The sequence below is a fragment of the Bos grunniens genome, chromosome 3 (genome assembly GCF_055505025.1).
Source record: "Bos grunniens cultivar Pamir isolate PY7600 chromosome 3, Bosgru_T2T1.0, whole genome shotgun sequence".
Taxonomy (NCBI): Eukaryota; Metazoa; Chordata; class Mammalia; order Artiodactyla; family Bovidae; genus Bos; species Bos grunniens.
Genome location: NC_141167.1, coordinates 104,067,313 through 104,085,040, shown reverse-complemented (window position 1 = coordinate 104,085,040; position 17,728 = coordinate 104,067,313). Strand labels below are relative to the sequence as shown.

Here is a 17,728-nt window from a genome sequence, read left to right as displayed (position 1 = left end):
TAATTAGCCTCTAATTAAAATAAATAACTTTAAATTTAAAAAAAGAGTTTAGCCACAAAAATAAATAAATAAATATGCTATCTTAAAAAAAAAAAAAGAATCTGCCTTCAATGCAGGAGACTCGGGTTTGATTCCTGGGTGAAAAATGAAATTTTTCATTTCTTTTTTTCCTTTTCCTAGTCTAGACACCTCATCTCAGATTCACTGCAGCAAGCAGAACAAGGTTGGACTTGGTAACAGACTATGTCACATGCCTTATATTAGACATTTTATTGTTTCCATAGCAAAATTTTGAGGCAAGTATAGCTCTTGTCTCTAATTTTTAGCAGTGTTAGGAAGCTGATCTTCAGAGCAGTTGGGAAACATTTAATGTCACAAAGTACCGGTGACTATAGATGTCTGCATACCCAGGGCACTCAAGGTCCCCCATGGAGGGCTTAGTGCTTAGTATTAGCTGAAGCATTGCTGCATTTCAACAAATTATACTAATAAATTCCTGATGGGTTCTATGTCACCCTTAGTTTATTTGTTTAGAGAAAAATATCCATGGATTGAATGGCAGGGTCAATGACTCGTGGAGCTTCATTCCTTGACTATACTAAGAATGTCTGAAAACACACTAAATGTCATTTCAAAAAAAAAAAAAAAAGGCAGGATAGAGTCAATTGAATTAACTGCTGTAGGGTAAAGTGGCAAAGGATATTTGGGGAGTATTAGTGGAAAAGCTTCTTAATGGATACAGCCCAGACATTGAGTCAATTTTGAAGATAATGAGAAGAGAGGAATTTGGGTTTCTAGTAGACTACAAGTTGCTCATGGTCATGTGGCTGCAGAGACCAGATCAGTGTATACATCTGCAGAAGTAGAGCTTCAGTAAAGCATCTCAACTTGTGACCTTATGGCCTGGAAAACTGAAGGATCAAGTTTTCCTGTAGGGTCCATGAATGGAGCCGTGTGAAAACACACCTGGCATGAGCCTGCCAACACCAGAAACTAGAAAATTAGGAAAACAAGATTCAACTTTGTGGTTCCAAGTCATTTAATTGTCAAGAAAAGGCTAGAGACCAGTGGGGCATGGTGAAAGGAAGGTGAGTTAAAAAAAACTGTGGGTAGTGGGTAAGATATGTGAGGTTAGTAAATCCCAGTCTAGACCATCAAGGGAAACAAAGCTGGGTGCTGACAGGTGAAATGGAATAGGGAGGAAGTTTTACATAGCAGATTCTTGGGGGCTGGGGAGAGGAAGAATCACCAACTGTGACAATGGAGGAGCAACACTATTGTCAAAGAATTCCTCATATTTCCTAACCGGTGCATAACAATGGCACAGGGAGTATGTGACCAGGTCTCCAGTGAATCACTCTGCACTTCCTTAGTGAAGGATAAAGAAGTCCATGGACAAGGGAGATTTGTAATATCAGCATTAGTGTGGCAATTTATTTTTGAGATTGCAAGTGTGTGGAATTTGGGGTGGCCAATAAGTACATCATGCCAGTCCTGGGATGTTCCCCCTGGGTGGAGCTGCCTGGTCCTTATAAAAGGAGTCTCCATCACAGTGCTGTCATTGTCGTGATGGTCATAGGGATCTTTGGAGCCTCTGGTGAGCACAACTCTTAGAGATCTTTATGGAACTTGGGTGTTGGGATTAATCCAGGGGTAGAAGTGGCTTTAATTGAAGCAATTAGTGCTCTGTATGGGAAAAGAAAATAATGAGAATTTATGGTAAATTTTTGGTATGTGGACATGAATGCAATCTTAAATGTGAGGAGAAAATGGAGTCAGGTGCACAGTCTTAACCTGAGAGAGAGTAAGGGGGATGAGATACTGTGCTACAGCACAGCACACATTAGTTCCAAAGGCACCCTTCTCAGCATCCAATCCCATTGAGTGCCTAGTTTGGGCCTTTGCATTTCTCCCCAGAAGCCCACAGTCAGGTCAGCTTCTCTAGCAACCAAGACATCATGAGACAAATAACTAGAAATTTGTTTGGGGATTGGCTACAAGTTTATTATCCAGATTCTTCTTCAGAATATGTTTGTATTCGTACAACACCTGTGTAGGTAATTTTGTTTTAGAAAATGATAGAAGGAGACACTAATCAGAAAAGACTGAAGATGAGGGCAAAAGATACTAAAAAAAGAATGGTGACGAAGCTATAAAAAACCATAAAGACTGTATTAGGAATCAAGAAGTGTCCTTAGTGACAGAAGGGTTGTTGGCACAGCTAAATGTTCTACCGATCGGACTCTCTGCTATGAAGAAAGTTGTCTGTATTTCAGATTCCTTGAGACCCAGGAAGCATGTCTCACCATCCGCATCCCCATCCGCATCCGCATCAGCATCAGCATCAGCATCACCATCAGTGCAAGGAGCCCTGCCATCCACCTCCAATAGTGTGCCCACCCAAGTGCCATGAGCCTTGCCCACCTCATCCATGCCCACCTCCACTGAGCCAGAAGAAATGCCCTCCTGGGCCACCATGCCCACCATGCAAGCAGAAGTGTCCACCCAAGTGGAAGTAACAGCACCAGATTTCATCTGGACCAAGAAACAAGGTCCAGGCTCTCCCATTGTCCTCCCTTTGGCCATGGTGATGGATTGCATCTTCCTTAATCTCCCTCCTGGACTGACAGCTGGCAGAGAAAAGGCTTGCTTCCTGAAGCTGACACCACGTTGCTGGAAGAGCAGCAGGATCATCGCTTGATCTCTCTTTGCCATATGTGTGTCTGTATCCGCACTGTGATCTCTACCCCATGAGCAATTAGCATGTCTATTCTTACCTTCTCCAATAAAGCATATTCATAGTCCATTATGTATTTCTATCTTTCGTTTTTTGTTTTTTTGCATATAGTGTTTTTCATCTCTTCTGTCAACTACAGGTATTCTTCTGAGTGTTCCATTTCATTCCCATTGGATTATCAGATTTAGACTTTTCCCTCATTAAGTTCAGCTTTGCCTGAAGTATGTATGTTTGGACTGGACCCATCAAAGAATTCCTTCTTTGGGTTCAGACTTCTTTCTATCTTTGTCTACCTTGAAGACCCTGAGAAGAATTGAATTCTCTCAGTCTCAGTTTCTTTATTTGTAAAACCACTAGGCAGACTCTATTCAACTCAGTGTACACATAGAAGTTAATTTATTCACAAATGTTTCCCAATTATTAACACATGCCAGGCAGTCTCTTATGTGATAGGGACATGAGGATGGTGACTAAAGACCTTTTTCCATCTAAACTCTTGAAAGGAGTTTGCACACACGCACACACACACACACACACAGGTGCAGATACAAGGGAAATAATAGTGATGCTGCCTGGGGGTATTTTAGAGACACTGTGTAGAAAAGATTTTCCAAAGTGACTTTTAGGGCAAAGACTTGAGTGAAGAGAAGAGTGAGCCTTGAGTGTCTGGGGTACACTGTACCAGTGAGAGGCGATGGAGAGTGCTGACGCAGGGCAGAGTAACTGCAGGGAGAACAGTCATCAGAGAGACAATGTCTCCAAATGGGGTTGAAGACATTGGATCTGAAAGATGTGTCAAAGATTTTGATAATTTATTCACAGTTTTCCAGCCATACTAGGCTGAAGTTCAAAGTCTCAACTTTAGGTAATTCTCTACTATCACATCTGTTTTCTTTTAATTGAAACATATGATCTTTTAAAGACAGTTTTTAAAAATGGTTAAAAGGACTAAGGAATATATGTATACCTATGGCTGATTGCTGAAGAATTGATGCTTTTGAACTCTGGTGTTGAAGAAGACTCTTGCGAGTTCCTTGGACTACAAGGAAATCCAACCAGTCCATCCTAAAGAAGATCAGTCCTGGGTGTTCATTGAAAGGACTGATACTGAGGCTGAAACTTCAATATGTTGGCCACCTCATGTGAAGAGTTGACTCATTGGAAAAGAGTCTGATATGGGAGGGTGGGGCCAGGAGGAGAAGGGGACGACAGAGGATGATATGGCTGGATGGCATCACCGACTCAATGCACATGAGTTTGGGTGAATTCTGGGAGTTTGCGATGGACAGGGAGGCCTGGCATGCTGCAATTCATGGGGTGGCAAAGAGTTGGAAACGACTGAGTGACTGAACTGAACTGAACTGATGGCTGATTCATGTTAAGGTTTGTCAGAAAACAACAAAATCCTGTAAAGCAAGTCTCCTTCAATAAAAATTAAATTAATTTAAAAATTTAATTCTTTAGCAAAGCAAAAATTTATTTTATGAGAGTGATGATATGAAAGAAGCTCTATTATTAAGAGTGTTCCCATCTTATAGGGAAGTGGACTCCATTAAATTCCATCACCTTATAGGTAACAAAATGCGTAGAGAATTTTACTGTTGTTGTGCTTCCAACACTAAAAAGATCTGGTTTTATTTTAGGGGTGTTGACTTTGTACTCTTGGATAGGGCTCTGCCTAATATTATTGACACGATTCCCTCCCCAATTTTGTCTTGAAGAAGAACAAGAAAAAGGAAATCAAAAAATAAAATCTTTTGATTTTAGGAGAACATGATCTACACATTCAAAAAGTTCATAAAGCTTTGCTGTATGAAGTGGGTAATCTTAGACTTTATTAATCATGATCTCTTTATTGTCAATAAACATGAAGTTAAGAAAAAGAACACTACCAACCCTTCAAAAGACCCAAGTTTTCTTATTAAATTGCATCCCATACTTTCTCCACTAGAACTGACCACAATCATGACTCCTAATAATCATTTTCTTTATGGTTTTTCACCATCGGTATAGGAATATCTCAAAAATTATAGTTAAGTTACTAGCTTTTCCACTACATAAATGGAATTATACTGTATACCGTATTTTTGTCTCTCATCCTTCAGTTGACACTATGTAGCTTTGGTCTATCCACTAGTGAAGTTTAGTATGTCATTGTGTGACTATACAGCACTTCATTTCTCTCCTTGTTGTACTGTTGGTTGACCTCAAAGTTGTTTCCTTTTTGGAGCTGTTAGGAACACTAGGACGTTTTCCTCATGTCTGTTAGTGCACATGTTCACACATTTCTCTAGGGGATGTTCCCAGAAGTATCCCACTTCTGCTTTTACAGATAATGCCGAACTGTTTTCCAAACTACTGGCAACAATTCCAGACTCCTCCCAGAGGTGTTGTGTATTTGCTGCTTGTCCTGTGTCTTAATTAAATTAGTTTCTCATTTCCAGTCTTTTGAAGGCTGTACCCATCAGGTTTGCATTTTGAATACTCTTTCTTAAATGTTAGTGACTTTCAGAAGCTCTAACAATAGTTTTTTTGACCATATGAAGGCATTTTCTTTGTAAAGTGACTGTTGTTCAGTTTTCTATTCAGTGTCTGTTTATGACTGACTTTATGAGTTATTTACGTATTTTGGATACTGATTTTTAATAACAGTTAGCCTAACCCATGGCAGCTAAGATTTTCTCCTGTTTTCCTCTAGAAATTGTAGAATCTTAGATCTTATGTTGTAGTCTGTGATACAATTTGAGTTAATATTTATATGGTGTTAGCTAAAGGCCAAGCTTCAATTATTCTTGTATCAGTATCCAACAGTTTGAGTAGCATTTAGTGACAAGGTTATTTTTCATCTGTTGAATTACCGAGACACCCTTGTTGAAAATCAGTTGACCATGTATGCTGTGGATCTATGTCTGGATGTTCTATTATTGCGTTTATCTCTGTGTCTTTTCTTATGGGATAGCACCCTCTCTTAATTAGTGCAGCTCTATCATGCATTCCTGCAATTCATTCAGCAGTTTTGATTTATCTTTAATTTATAGTTGAGAATTGCATAGATATAAAATTTGAGACCATTAGGCCATCAGCATAGTATGGCTGTCAAACTATGAATAAATAATGAAAATCATTACTAAATCTTTGGATCCCAAAGAATCTCTCTGACCCCATTTGGAGGCAGTGTCTCCTTGATCACTGTCCTTTCTGTGGTTAATTTCCTCTGCCTTAGCACTTGCCCTCACCTCTCATGCTACAATGTATCCCAGATACACTCAAAGCTCACTCATTTCATCACTCAGGTCATTGCCCAAAAAGCCACTTTGGAAGACCTCTTCTCCAAATTTTCTCTAACATATACACACACAGGACTATTATTTGTCTTCTTCATGTGTATGTGTGTGTGTTTGTGTAAAATGCCTTCAAGAATTTAGATGGACAAGGACGTTGGTCACCATTATTATGTCCCGAACATATAAGAGATGGCCTGGCATGTATCAATAATTAAAAAACATTTGTGGATATATTAATTTCTATTAGTACACTGAGTTGAATACATTCTCTCCTCATTTTCTCAGGTAAGGAATCTGAGGCTGAGAGAATTCAGTTCTTTTCAGGGTCCTACAAGAAAGAGAGATAGACACATTTGAAACCAGTGAAAGAATTCCTTGATGGATCCAATCCAAAAGACATATTTCAGGCAAAGCTGAACTCAATGAAGGAAAAGTCTAACTCCGAAAATCCAATGGGAGTAAAAGGAACACTCAGAAGAATACTTGTAGTTGACAGGAGACATTAAAAACACAAAGTGCAAAAGAAAAACACAGAAGAAATGTGCACTCAACTAGGACACAGGCTTTATTGGAGATTCAAAGAATAGACACACTAAGTGCTCACAGGGTGGAGATCACAACACGGATTACAGACGGGCACAAGGCAAAGAGCGACCAGGTGATGATCCTGCTGCTCTTTATCCAACAAGGTGGTGTCAGCTTCAGGAAGCAAGCCTTTTCTCTGTCAGCTGTCGGTTGAGGAGGGAGGTTAAGGAAGATGAAATCCATCACCATGGCCGAAGGGTGGACAACGGGAGAGCCTGGATCTTGTTGTTTCTTGGTCCAGATGAAATCTGGTGCTATTACTTCCACTTGGGTGGACACTTCTGCTCAGATGGTGGACACTTCTGATTGCATGGTGGGCATGGTGGTCCAGGAGGGCATTTCTGCTGGCTCAGTGGAGGTGGGCATGGATGAGGTGGGCAAGGCTCATGGCACTTGGGTGGGCACACTATTGGAGGTGGATGGCAGGGCTCCTTGCACTGATGGTGATGCTGATGCTGATGCTGATGGGGATGCGGATGCGGATATGGATGCGGATGGTGAGACATCCTTCCTGGGTCTCAGGGAATCTGAAATACAAACAGACAACTTTCTTAATAACGATGAGTCCAAGTGGTAGAACATTTAGCTGAGCCAACAACCCTCTCATCACTAAGGATGCTTCTGTATTCCTAATACAGACTCTATGTTTTTTTAGAGCTACTTCACCCTTCTTTTTTAGTATCTCTTGCCCTCAGATATTCAGTCTTTTCTGATTAATTTCTCCTTTTACCACATTCTAAAACAAAATTACCTACAAGGTGTTGTATGAACACAAACATACTCTTACAAAAAATCTGGATAATAAACTTGTAGCCAATCCCCAAACAAATCTCTACTTATTTCTCCTGTGAGGTCTTGGTTGCTGGCCAAGTTGACCTGACCGTGAGCTTCTGAGGAGAAATGCAAAGGCCCAAACTAGGCACTCAGTGGGATTGGATGCTGAGAAGGATGCATTTGGAACTAATGTGTGCTGTGCTGTAGCACAGTATCTCATAGCCCTTACTCTCTCTCAGGTTAAGACTGTGCTTCTGACTCCATTTTCTCCTCACATTTATGATCGCATACATGACCAAATACCAAAAATTTACCCCTAAATCCTTATTATCTTCTTTTCCCTGTACTGATCTCTAATTGCTTCAATTAAAGCCACTTTTACCCCCAGATTAAACCCCAAGATCCAAAAAGATCTCTAAGAGTTGTGCTCACCAGAGGCTCCAAAGATCCCTATGACCGTCACGACAATGGCAACACTGTGATGGAGACCCCTTTTATAAGGTCCAGGCAGCTCCACTCAGGGGGAACATCCCAGGACTGGCATGATGCACTTGTTTCCCACCCAAATTCCACGTGCTTGCAATCTCAAAAATCAATGCCCCAGTCATACAGGTATCACACAGTTCCCTTGTCCGTGGACTTGCTCACCCTTCAGTGAGGAATAACAGAGTGATTCATTTAGACTTTGTCTCATACTTCCTCTACCTGTGTCATGTGCCATAGGAAATATGAGGAATGCTTGAGAATGGTGCTATTCTTCCATAGTTAGAGATGTTGCTTCCCCCTCTTGCCAGCTCCCCAAGCATCTGGTACTAAAACTTACTATGCCATTCCATTTCATCTGTCAGCACCCGGCTTTTTGTCCATTGATGACAGAGACCAGGGTTTACTAAGTGCACATATTTTAACTCCCACCTACAGTGGGAGTTAAACTCGCCTTGTACCATATACTACTTCTTGACAATTAAGTGACTTAAACCTGACCACAATGTCTATCTTGATTTTTTAGAGCATGCAGTCTTGCGTCAGATGTGCTGTAACATGGCATACACGGACTTGAACAGGACAACATGATTCCTCAGTTTCTTAGGCCATAAATCACAAGCTCTGGCCCCTTCCTGAAGCTCTACTTTTGCAGATTTATGCACTGATCTGAACTCTGCAGACCCATGATCTGAGTCATTTGTGGTCTACTAGAAACCCAAATTCCTCTCCTCTCATTATCTTCAAAATGAACTCAGTGTCTGGGCTATATGCATTTAGAAGCTTTCCCACTAATACTCCCTAAATATCTTGGACTTCTTTCCCCTACAGCAGTTAATTCAATTGACTCGATCAGGTCCTTTATTTTAAGTGACACTTAGTGTGTTTTCAGACGTTCTTAGTACACTCCGGGGATGAACCTCCATGAATCATTGATTCAGCCATTCAATCCATGGGTATTTTTCCTTAAATGAATAAAATAGGGGTGACATAGAACCCATTGATAATTTATTAGTGTAATTTGTTGACCGACAGTAACACTTCAGCTCATAATATTTACTATGCCTTTCAGGGGAAAACTTGAGTACCTTGGCTATCAGTTCAGTTCAGTTCAGTTCAGTCCAGTCACTCAGTCATGTCTGACACTTTGTGACCCCATGAAACTGCAGTACCCCAGACTTCCCTGTCCATCACCGCCTTCAAGAACTTGCTTAGACTCATGTCCATCGAGTTGGTGATGCCATCCAAACATCTCATCTTCTATCATTCCCTTTCCTCCTGCTGAATCTTTCCTGGCATCAAGATCTTTTTCAATGAGTCACTTCTTCACATTACGTGGCCAAATTATTGGCGCTTCAGCCTCAACATCAGTCTTTCCAATGAATATTCAGGACTGATTATCTTTACTATTGACTGGTTGGATCTCCTTGCAATCCAAGGGACTCTAATGAGACTTCTCCAACACCATAGTTCAAAAACATCAATTATCTGGCACTCAGCTTTCTTTATGGTCCAACTCTCACACCCATATATGAATGACTACTGGAAAAACCATAGTTTTGACTAGATGGGCCTTTGTTGGCAAAGTAATGTCTCTGCTTTTGAATATGCTGTCTAGGTTGGTCATAACTTTTCTTCTGAGGAGCAAGTGTCTTTTAATTTCATGGCTGCAGTCACCATCTGCAGTGCTTTGGAGACCCAGAAAATAAAGTCTCTTACTGTTTCCACTGTTTCCCCATCTTTTTGCCATGAAGTGATGGGACCAGATGCCATGATCTTAGTTCTCCGAATGTTGAGTTTTAAGCCAACATTTTCACTCTCCTCTTTCACTCTCATTAAGAGGCTCTTTAGTTCTTCTTCACTTTCTGCCATAAGGGTGCTCTCATCTGCATATCTGAAGTTATTGATATTTCTTCTGGGAATCCTGAGTCCAGCTTGTGCTTCATCCAGCCCAGCATTTCTCATGATGTACTCTGCATATACGTTAAATAAGCAGTGTGACAATATACAGGCTTGATGCACTGCTTTCCCAATTTTGATCCAGTCCATTGTTCCATGTCTGGTTCTAACTGTTGTTTCTTGACCTGCATACACATTTCTCAGGAAGGAGGTAAGGTGGTCTGGTATTCCCATCTCTTTAAGAATTTCACACAGTTTGTTTTGATTTACACAGTCAAAGCTTTAGCATAGCGAATGAAGCAGAAGTAGATATTTTGGCATTCTCTTGGCTTTTACATGGTCCAACAGATGTTGGTAATTTGATCTCTGGTTCCTCTGCCTTTTCATTTTTTGAAAAAATCAATTACTTTATTTTAATTGGACCATAACTTTACAACATTGTGGTGATTTTTGCCATACACTGAATTGGCATGAATCAGCCAGGATGTACATGTGCCCACCTATCCTGAACTCCCCATCCACTTCCCTCCCCACCCCATTCCTGTTGGTTGTCCCAGAGCAACGGCCTTGAGTGCCCTGCTTCATGCATTGAACTTGCACTGGTCATCTATTTTACATATGGTAATATACATGTTTCAATGCTTCTCTGAAATCCTCCCACCCTTGCCTTCTCCCACATAGTCCAAAAGTCTATTCTTTACATCTATGTTTCTTTTTCTGCCTTGCATATAGGATCATCGTAATTGTCTTTCTAAATGCCATATATATGCATTAATATACTGTATTGGTATTTTTCTGACTTGCTTCACTCTGCATAATAGACTCCAGTTTCATCCACCTCATTAGAACTGACTCAAATGTGTTCTTTTTTAAAGCTGAGTACTATTCCATTGCATATATGTAACAGAACTTCCTTATCCATTTGTCTGCTGATGGACATCTAGGTTGCTTCATACCTACCTATTGTAAACAGTGCTGCCATGAACATTGGGATACATGTGTCTCTTTCAATGCTAGTTTCCTTGGTGTGTATGCCCAGCAGTGGGATTGCTTGGTCATAGGGCAGTTCTATCTCCAGTTTTTGAAGGCATCTCCACACTATTCTTCATAGTCGTGGTACCAGTTTGCATTCCCATCAACAGTGTAAGAGGGTTCCCTTTTCTCCACACCCTCTCTGGCATTTACTGTTTATAGACTTTTTGATGATGGCCATTCTGACTTGCATGAGATGATATCTCATTGTGGTTTTGATTTGTATTTCTCTAGTAATCAGTGATGTTGAGTATCTTTTCATGTGTTTGTTAGCCATCTGCATGTCTTCTTTGGGGAAATGTCTGTTTAGTCTTTTTCACACTTTTTGACTGTTTTTTTTTGTTTGTTTGTTTGTTTTTCTGGTATTGAGCTGCATGAGCTGTTTGTATATTTTGGAGATTAATTCTTTGTCAGTTGTTTCATTTGCTATTATTTTCTCCTATTCTGAAGGCTGCCTTTTCACCTTGCTTATAGTTTCTTTCATTGTGCAAAAGCTTTTAAGTTTAATTAAGTCCCTTTTGTTTATTTTTGTTTTTATTTCTATATATCTGGGAGGTGGGTCATAGAGGATCTTGCTGTGATTTACATCAGAGAGTGTTCTGCCTATATTTTCTTCTAAGAGTCTTATAGTTTCTTGTCTTACATTTAGATCTTTAATCCATTTTGAATTTATTTTTGTGTATGGTGGCAGAAAATGTTCCACTTTCATTCTTTTACACATGGTTGACCAGTTTCCCCAGCACCAGTTGTTAAAGAGATTGTCTTTTTTCCATTGTAAATTTTTGCCTCCTCTGCCAAAGATAAGGTGTCTATAGGTGTGTGGATTAGCTCTGGCCTTTCTATTTTGTTCCATTGAACTGTATTTCTGTCTTTGTGCCAGTACCATACTGTCCTGATGACTGTATCCTTGTACTTGCCAACCTTACATGTTAATTTTCTATGTGTCTTTGACATAAAACACTATGAGCTACTTAGTGCAAAGATTGTGTCTTATTTCAACCTTTCACTTCCAATATCTACCACAGAGCTTGGAACATAATGAAGATCAAAGAAATATTTTAAATAAGTAAATAAACATTGGTGGAAGTCAGAACTGGATTTTAATTATCCATTCAATCAATGATTATTGATTATTATAACCAACAATTACTGTAATAAGTACTGTATGCAGAGATTGAAAAAAAAATCATACCCCTGATCTTGAGAATGTTATCTAGTGGGGGATCAGACTTTCCTGCAGAAGATCAGAACATAGGGGCATGGAAGCATGGAAAGAACAATGCACAGAGTTGAGTGCAGCTTTGCTCACATGTGATTTGAAGAAAAAGTAACTGAAGGACTAGTGGACAAACTGTCTTTCTCATGGATGAGGTTATATTCAGAAAATGAGAATGTAATTTGCTGTACATTCCAAAAAGGAGACTATCTGTGCCAAAGGCATGTGATTTCTAAGGCAAATAGTCTTTCCACTACGTTCAGTTCAGTTCGATCACTCAGTCATGTCTGACTCTTTGCGACCCCATGAACTGCAGCACGCCAGGCCTCCCTGTCCATCACCAACTCCCGGAGCTTACCCAAACTCATGTCCATTGAGTCGCTGATGCAATCCAGCCATCTCATCCTCTGTCGTCCCCTTCTCCTCCTGCCCCCAGTTCCTCGCAGCATTAGGGTCTTTTCCACTACCTTCAGTTCAGTTCAGAGCAGTTCAGTCGCTCAGTCATGTCTGACTCTTTGCGACCCCATGAATCGCAGCATGCCAGGCCTCCCTGTCCATCACCAACTCCCGGAGTTCACTCAGACTCACATCCATCTAGTCAGTGATGCCATCCAGCCATCTCATCCTCTGTCGTCCCCTTCTCCTCCTGACCCCAATCTCTCCCAGCAGCAGAGTCTTTTCCAATGAGTCAACTCTTCACATGAGGTGGCCAAAGTACTGGAGTTTCAACTTTAGCATCATTTCTTCCAAAGAAATCCCAGGGCTAATCTCCTTCAGAATGGACTGGTTGGATCTCCTTGCAGTCCCTTGGAAGACTCTCAAGAGTCTTTTCCAACACCACAGTTCAAAAGCATCAATTCTTCGGTGCTCAGCTTTCTTCACAGTCCAACTCTCACAGCCATATATGACCACTGGGAAAACCATAGCCTTGACTAGATGGACCTTTGTTGGCAAAGTAATGTCTCTGCTTTTCAACACCTCAGCCTTCCTCAAAAATACACCGACCTATAGCAACTGGAATTACAAGGGACAGAGCCTTGACTATGTCTGAGGCTTATGTATTTAATTCTCCCCGGAAAAATTTCCCCATATATATAATTGCTGAATAATTTTTGTAAATTCCTTGTATCTTGCTAATGGATAAAAAAACCAGTCTGAAGCAGTTTTAAAGGCACTGACACAGCAGGATTTCTTTGGTTCATGTCTTGTATATGCAGGACATAAGCGAGAAGACTCTAAAATGTTCATGCTAGACGGGCCACATAGGAAAAGAGCAATAGATGTTCAAAATCATAATTGGGTAACAGTGTATATCAATTCCAAAACAAAAATGGAAAGGAGTGACCCACCTTCTTTTAGAACCTAAAATGAAGCCCTCAAATCCCTCGAACCTTGGCATTCTGTCCTCAGAAATTTTTACTCACCTTAACCCTTTGCTGTTCTCCTTTCTTAAGTTTTCACCCCATTTCACTGTATTTGTGTCTCAGCCCTGAGGAGGGGCCAGAGAACCATTAACATTTCTAAATACTCAGTTAACATCTCCACCTGGAATTCTCATGTGCTTTAACACAGTGTTCCCAAAATGACACCCATTTCCTTCCTTCATAACCTTGTACTCTTCTGAGAGACCAAAATTCTATGTCAACATAATCTATTCTGTCTCTCCGGGTCCAAAATGTGGAGTCACCGAAATACTTCCATAGTTCCCTGTCCTCACCAAATCTGTATATAGCATTTCATACTGATGTCAAATAGTACCGATAATATCAAAGCTATTAGAAAGGAGTGTATGTCATTATCATTTTTTCCTATCTGGAGATAGGAGATATGTCCAGGAGTGGGATTGTTGGATCATATGGTATCTCATTTTTAGTTTTTTGAGGAAAATTTCTAACCTCACTAAGAGAGTTAATTCAATCCCTCTTTGTTTATCCAACACTCTTGGTTATGAAATATTTTAGTTATCAACTGCAGTTTTCAAGTAGCAATTACTTGTGACATTTCAAGTAACATTTAAAAATCATGTAAAATACTATTTGATAAACAAAGTCATTCACAGCCCGAAGGACAGTGATAAAGATTATTTAAGTGCCCTTGGGGATGAAGAAGCAGAAGCCTCTGTCTGACAGGTTGACCTCAGCAATGAATCACTGTATCATGAGGAGAGGAAAAGAGATATGAGCTAGGCCAAAGGTGAGTACACCTGGAAGTTTTGCCCAACCAGTAACTATATTCCTGAGGACAATCAGTGAGTCTGGAAGTCCTGATATACTGCTGCTGGATGGACAGAGACTCATGAGAGCAATCTGAAGAGGGGAGGGAATTAAAGACCGTCTCTGTTATTTTAAAGTGACTTAGAGAAGAACAAATACTGTATGTTTTTATTTGTACTTGGAATGTAACAAATAAAACAAACAAATAGAATAGAAACAGACTCAGACATATAGAGAACAGACTTATAGTTATCAGAGAGGAGTAGGGTGTGGATGGAGGGGCAAAGTATGTGAAGGGGATTAAGAGGTACAAACTACTAAATAAGTTACAATTTTATACCTAGTAGTTTATTGTATGCAGGTCAGGAAGCAACAGTTAGAACTGGACATGGAACAACAGACTGGTTCCAAATAGGAAAAGGAGTTTGTCAAGGCTGTATATTGTCACTCTGTTTATTTAACTTATATGCAGAGTACATCATGAGAAATGCTGGACTGGAAGAAACACAAGCTGGAATCAAGATTGCCAGGAGAAATATCAATAACCTCAGATATGCAGATGACACCACCCTTATGGAAGAAAGTGAAGAGGAACTCAAAAGCCTCTTGATGGAAGTGAAAGTGGAGAGTGAAAAAGTTGGCTTAAAGCCCAACATTCAGAAAACGAAGATCATGGCATCTGGTCCCATCATTTCATGGGAAATAGATGGGGAAACAGTGGAAACAGTGTCAGACTTTATTTTTCTGGGCTCCAAAATCACTACAGATGGTGACTGCAGCCATGAAATTAAAAGACACTTACTCCTTGGAAGGAAAGTTATGACCAACCTAGATAGCATATTGAAAAGCAGAGACATTACTTTGCCAACAAAGGTTCATCTAGTCAAGGCTATGGTTTTTCCTGTGGTCCTGTATGGATGTGAGAGTTGGACTGTGAAGAAGGCTGAGCACCGAAGAATTGATGCTTTTGAACTGTGGTGTTGGAGACGACTCTTGAAAGTCCTTGGACTGCAAGGGGATCCAACCAGTCCATTCTGAAGGGGTTTCTTTGGAGGGAATGATGCTGAAGCTGAAGCTCCAGTACTTTGGCCACCTCATTTGAAGAGTTGACTCATTGGAAAAGACTCTGATGCTGGGAGGGATTGGGGGCAAGAGGAGAAGGGAACGACAGAGGATGAGATGGCTGGATGGCATCACTGACTAGATGGATGTGAGTCTGAGTGAACTCCGGGAGTTGGTGATGGACAGGGAGGCCTGGCATGCTGCAATTCATGGGGTCACAAAGAGTCGGACACGACTGAGTGACTGATTTGATCTGATCTCTGATACCTCTTAATAATATTTTATTTGTTAGATTCCACTCACAAGTGAAGATATACAGAATTTGCTCTTTACATTTGTACATGGACAACACAGAGAATATAGGGTTTCCCTTGTAGCTCAGCTGGTTAAGAATCTGTCTACAATGCAGGAGATCCTGGTTCAATTTCTGGGTTAGGAAGATCTTGAGAAGGGATAGGCTGCCCACGCAAGTATTCTTGGGCTTCCCTGGTGGATCAGCTGGTAAAGAATCCACCTGCAATGCAGGAGGCCTGGGTTTGATCCCTGGGTTGGGAAGATCCCCTGGAGAAGGGAAAGGCTACCTATTGCAGTAATCTGGCCTGGAAAATTCCATGGACTGTATAGTCCATTATATTACAAAGAATCAGACATGACTGAGTGACTCGCACTATATTTCCAATAAATACTAGCCACAGGAAATATAATCAATATTTTATAATAACTTAGTATGGAGTGTAGCTTATAAAATTTCTATTACTAGTGTAATCTGTAAAATTTCCAATTCAGGTGTTGTATGGCTGAAGTTAGACAAGACTGTGGTACATGTGATCAGTTTGTTTAGTTTTCTGTGATTGTGGTTTTCATTCTGTCTGCCCTCTGATGGATAAGGGTAAGAGGCTTATGGAAGCTTCCTGGTGGGAGAGACTGACTGAAGGGGAAACTGGGTCTTGTTCTGATGGGTGGGACCATGCTCAATAAATCTTTAATCTAATTTTCTGTTGATGGGCAGGGCTGTGTTCCCTCCTTGTTGTTGGACCTGGGGCCAAACTATGGTGGAGATAATTAAGATAAGGTAATGGCACCCCACTCCAGTACTCTTGCCTGGAAAATCCCATGGATGGAGGAGCCTGGAAGGCTGCAGTCCATGGGGTCCCTGAGGGTCGGACACGACTGAACGACTTCACTTTCACTTTTCACTTTCATGCATTGGAGAAGGAAATGGCAACCCACTCCAGTGTTCTTGCCTGCCGTCTATAGGGTCACACAAGTCGAACACGACTGAAGTGACTTAGCAGCAGCAGCAGCAATGAAGATAATGGCGACCTCCTTCAAAAGGTCCCATGCACACACTGCCACACTCAGGGCCTCCAACCCTGCAGCAGGCCACTGCTGACCCATGCCTCTGCTGGAGACTTCTGGATACTCACAGGCAAGTCAGGGTCAGTCTCTTGTGGGGTCACTGCTCCTTTCTCCTGGGTTCTGGTGTGCACAAGGTTTTGTTTGTGCCCTCCAAGAGTTTGTTTCGCCAGTCCAGTGTAAGTTCTGGCGGCTCTGTGGTGGGGTTAAGGTGACCTCCTCTAAGAGGGCTTATGCCATACCAAGGTCTGCTGCACCCAGAGCCCTTCCTCTGCAGCAGGCCACTGCTGATCTGTACTTCCACAGGAGACACTCAAACACAGTTCTGACTCAGTCTCTGTGGTGTCATTGGGTCTTGCTGTGCACAAAGTTTGTTTGAGCCCTCCGAGTGTCTCTGGCAGGTATGGGGTTTGATTCTGAATGTGATTTCACCCCTCCTACCATCTTGCTGGGGCTTCTCCTTTGCCCTTGGATTTGGGGTATCTTTTTTTGGTTGGATCCAACATTTTCCTATCAATGGTTGTTCAACAGCAAGTTGTAATTTTGGTGTTCTTTCAGGAGAAGAGGCCCACACGTCCTTCTAACCCACCATCTTGAAACTTGTCTGGCTCAGTGAAACTATGAGGCATGCCATGTAGGGCCACCCAAGACAGACAGGTCATGGTGGAGAGTTCTGACAAAACGTGGTCCACTGGAGAAGCAAATGGCAAGCCACTTAAGTATTCTTTCCTTGAGAAATCCATGAACAGTATGAAAAGGCAAAAAGATAGGACCCTGAAAGATGAACTCCCCAGGTCGGTAGGTGCCCAATATGCTACTAGAGATCAGTGGAGAAATAACTCCAGAAAGAATGAAGAGGTGGAGTCAAAGCAAAAACAACACCCAGTTGTGGATGTGAATCCTGATGGAAGTAAAATCAGATGCTGTAAAGAATAATATTGCATAGGAACCTGGAATGTTAGGTCCATGAATCAAGGTATATTGGAAATGGTCAAACAGGAGATGGCACGAGTGAACATCAACATTTTAGGAATCAGTGAATGTAAATGGACTGGAATGGGTGAATTTAATTCAGATGACTATTATA

General features: G+C 41.1%; 1 long non-coding RNA gene across 1 annotated transcript; it reads left to right on the top strand.

Annotated features, from left to right (window-relative positions):
* Positions 1-1,459: 1,459 nt before the first annotated feature.
* Positions 1,460-2,813, top strand: LOC147376521 (uncharacterized). The gene is made up of 2 exons (XR_015161682.1): positions 1,460-1,597; positions 2,277-2,813. It is a non-coding gene; the product is annotated as an uncharacterized LOC147376521 (long non-coding RNA).
* The last annotated feature ends 14,915 nt before the right edge of the window (positions 2,814-17,728 follow it).